Below are 4,216 nucleotides of genomic sequence, written 5' to 3' on the forward strand. Positions count from 1 at the left end.
GACTTAATGCAACATCACTCCATATCCCCCCTTTAGGGGAGTACTAACATTTAGTGTTACGATGATCTACGTATAGATGTTTTACCATTTCAATATTGGCATCTTTCCACATCAGCGATGGCCCGTACTCGCCTTGCGGTAATATTTTTGTGCTAAGGATAACGAAATTCATTACTCGCAAGGATGACGATTACTAAAACTGGCACATATAGTCTCTTACGCTTAACTTTGCTCACATTACTTGCTTTAGGTAAGAGTCTTCCTAAGTGACCATTCTCTGAATTTCTCATGAACCTTTTTCTATTGTCCTTTTTGTTATCGCCAGAACGAAAATATGAAATTCTCATGATGTTGACCACTATCAAATCACTCAGCCCCTAATTTATGTTTAGTTTATCATGTTCACCAGTCCATACTGATTTCTATTATTCTGACATCTAGCTTTTCCTTCTGGTAATCACGTTAGAGTCACGAACTTATTTTTCGAGTTGAGGATGTGACTTTATGGCCTATACCCTTTTGTTGTCACAAGGCCTTTAACCTCTTGTATTTTCCTTCACTTGACTATAGACTGTGTAATACTGTCATCTTTTTGATCTACCGTTGTCATCCATATATCACATCTTACTCATAATGCTCCATTATGCCTCTTCTCATTTCCTGCTAACATCTATGTCTATCACTTTATTTTGAAAACTTGAACAAGACATTCTTTTGCTTTTAGCTCCCCTTGCTCCATCCATTGGCTCTTCGAATTTCCTAATATTCTTTCTATACTAAGGACGGGAGCCACACTAAGGTAATATTTATCCCTTGTAGGCTTCTAGTGCCTATCTTTGTAGTACTCATATCTAGCTGTACTATTTTAGAGTGCACCATCTAGGTATCTCACAAGGAGATCTATTAGCAAATTTGCAATATCCTTTGAAAATATCGACTAACGCAAACTGTCCATCCACCATTTTAGGTCACTCTAACTCCAGTTGGATCCTGATATCCGTCCTTCTCTTATACTACTTCTATTAGCTTCCATAGGGCATAAATGAGATGGGTGCATCCAATTATTCATACCTCTGTTTCATTTGAAGGTAACTCAAAATGCTTATATTTCTCTGCTGGAATTGTAGATAATGTTCATCTCTACTAACTAGGTACCTCGTACGCTTCTTCACCTTGCTTCTTTTACTTGCTAAATCTTGTGTTTACCTCCCGATTCTCTTATTCCTTTTTACCGTAAGAGTGGAGGCATTCTTGCCTTAGGGATCCTTATCAAGAAGCTTACACATCTTAGTATACACATGATCTGCTGAATACCTCATATTTATCCATCATAAGCAAGATGCAAATATTGAGTTCCTCTAACTCAACTCTTCCACAGCTATATCTCTTACCAACCGTCTTTCAGGATGTGGGCATCGTCGTATTATGAATAAGATAGAGTTTAGGAAATTGAGTTCTTATTACTGAGCTCTACCACACGATCTAGAGTAAGAAGAAAGAGTGGCAGTCCTAAATGTCATATAGCCTCCTGCTTATAAGTGTGGTGCACAACACACTCACAAACAAGACTCTACTAGACACGGCTTATAGACTCCCTAGGATAGAACTGCTCTGATACCTCTTTTGTCACGCCCCGAACCTGGGGGCGAGACCGGCACCCGGTGCCTCACCTATCCTTGCATACCAACTTGCGACTAAGGGACTCTGAACANACGTTTACGTTTTAACCCTTTAAAGGTAAAGAACCGGTTTAGGCCTTATACGTTAACACCGTTAAGTTTGGTTTAGGTTTATTAGAGTACGTACCAACCAACAGTTATAAGTCGCGTTCGGCCTTACACGTAGTATGCTGAAGATAGTACTAAACAACAAGTAAGTTAAGACGAGACGACGGTTTACGTTTTACGAAGTAACCTACCTACAACGAAGAACCAAACCACGTACTACACTAGTAGTCTTACTACTTACTATTGAACACATATTACAAGCCACTCTGTAATGACTCCATTACAAAGAATTCAACACAACTAACTAGTGGTACTCTCACCATAAGCCACTTTGTTACTCTCTAGTTACAAAGGATTTGACTAACTTGTGATACTCTCACCACAAGCCACTTTGTCACTCTTCTAGTAACAAAGACTTCAACTAACTTGTGATACTCTCACGACAAGCCAATTTGTCACTCTTCTAGTAACAAAGACTTTAAACTTATGACTAAACCTAGTCACAACATAAACTCAGAAGGTTTACGAATTTTGGGTTTCCTAAAACATAGCTTCTAAGAAAGCAAGATAGGAGTTACAATGAAGAACAAATAACAAGATTACAACTCAACTACGGATACACATAGACTCTTTGTGGAATAGATCCTTTAGTGGAGTTGTCTTCTTGTTCTTAACACACCAGTGACTTCAATGCCGGATGAACACTTTAATGCTTGAGAGAATATCACTGAATGTACAAGTTGTCTTGTGCCTTGCACCAGGTTGTTATGCTACAAAAGACATCACAATGGTGATTTCAATTCACAATGGTGGTGTCAATTCTTGGTTATTACATGCCTCTTCCCAATGGGATGTGACTGCTGCACTGTCTCCTGCACTATCCCGTGTACAGTTGCAGGTAGTCACTTTCTGCAGTTGCTTTCCAGCTGTATAGTTGACTTATACTTCTGTCAGAGAACCCTAAGGAACCAGGTCCCTGTTGTGTTCCTCTTTGTACAATTGCGGACAGTCACTTTGTGCAGTTGCGTTCCAGCTGTATAGTTGACTTATACTTCTATCAGGGGAACACCAAGGGATCAGGTCCCTAATCTGGTTCGTGTGAATCTAAAGGCATACTGCCCAGATTATCTTGAGTTGATTAACTTGAATGATTGTGCCAGGAATGCTTCAGGTCCTTAATCTGGTTTCATACAGAAAGTTTGTTAGATCATCAAAACATAGATTAAAAGACCTTAAGCCCATCAGCGGTCGGCATACTAAATGTGCGGCCGCTAAACATGGCCGCACTGACAAGAATTCAAAAGTTCAGAGAATGTGCAAAATGACCAAATGTGAAAGAATTCAAAAAGTTCAGAGAATGTGCAACATGACCAAGTGTGAAAGAATTCAAAAAGTTCAGAGAATGTGCAAAATGACCAAGTGTGAAGCCTTGCCAAAAGTGCAGCCTCCGAAGGAAAAGTGCGGCCGCAGAAGCTGAAGTGCAGCCGCAGATGGAGTTGTGCGGCTGCAAAATTTCTACACTTACTGGAGCTAAGAAAAGTGTGGACCACACATAGATTGCGCGGGCGCAAAACCTCTCGAAAGGCATTTTTGTTAGCGCATTTTGGGTCACTATAAATAGATGGAAAATACTTTTTAGGGCAATTTTTGTAATAGTTTGAGCTGTAACCGTTATACTTTATTACTTTGGGTACTTAGTGACTATTTTGGGTTACGAATTATTAGTTTTATCAATTTAATATTAGTTATGGCTTTAATTAGTTCTTCTTATTAGTTTTCTTCTATTTCTAGTATGAGTAGCTAGATTTTCTCTAGAATGTAAACCTTATGGGCGATTAGTTTAATGCTTGTTTATGGTTGGGTGTTTGTTATTTAGCCTTGTTCATGCATTATTTTTAGAATTAATGGTTGCAAACATTGATTCATGCTTATTTGACTTGGTTCTTACCTGAGAAGAGGGTCTTAGTCTGGGAAAATTTGGCTAACAAGAAATTGGGCTAGTTAAGGTTTTGTCTGGTCTAATTAAAGGGTTGAACTAGTGATAGGGAAAACCCAATTTGAGCTTATATCAAATATTCAAATCTATACCCAATTGGGCTTGAGAAAGCCAATTTGGGCAAAATAACTCTATAATCGAGAGTTATTGAGTGGGTAATTTATAATTGAGAGAATAATACACCGTGGTCACTAAAACAAGCATTAATGTGATTTACTCATTAGGTTAGCACCTAGGCGAAGGTCACATTCCTAGGCCTTTTATCAATTTGACAAAAACAACAAAAAAAATTACTCGCTTTCTAGTTTCTTCTCCTTAGTTTAATGTTGTTAGTGTTAATTTTAGTAGTACAAAACAAAATCCCTTGTTTGGAAGCACAATTGAGCTATTTCATTAACTCTCATCAAGTGTACACCCTAGCACCCATATTAAACTCCCTGAGGAAATCGACCCTAACTCTTGTTGGGTACTATTCTTCCAATGACAGCTTTCA

This window comes from Nicotiana attenuata, chromosome 9 (genome assembly GCF_001879085.1).
Source record: "Nicotiana attenuata strain UT chromosome 9, NIATTr2, whole genome shotgun sequence".
In the NCBI taxonomy this organism is placed as follows: domain Eukaryota; kingdom Viridiplantae; phylum Streptophyta; class Magnoliopsida; order Solanales; family Solanaceae; genus Nicotiana; species Nicotiana attenuata.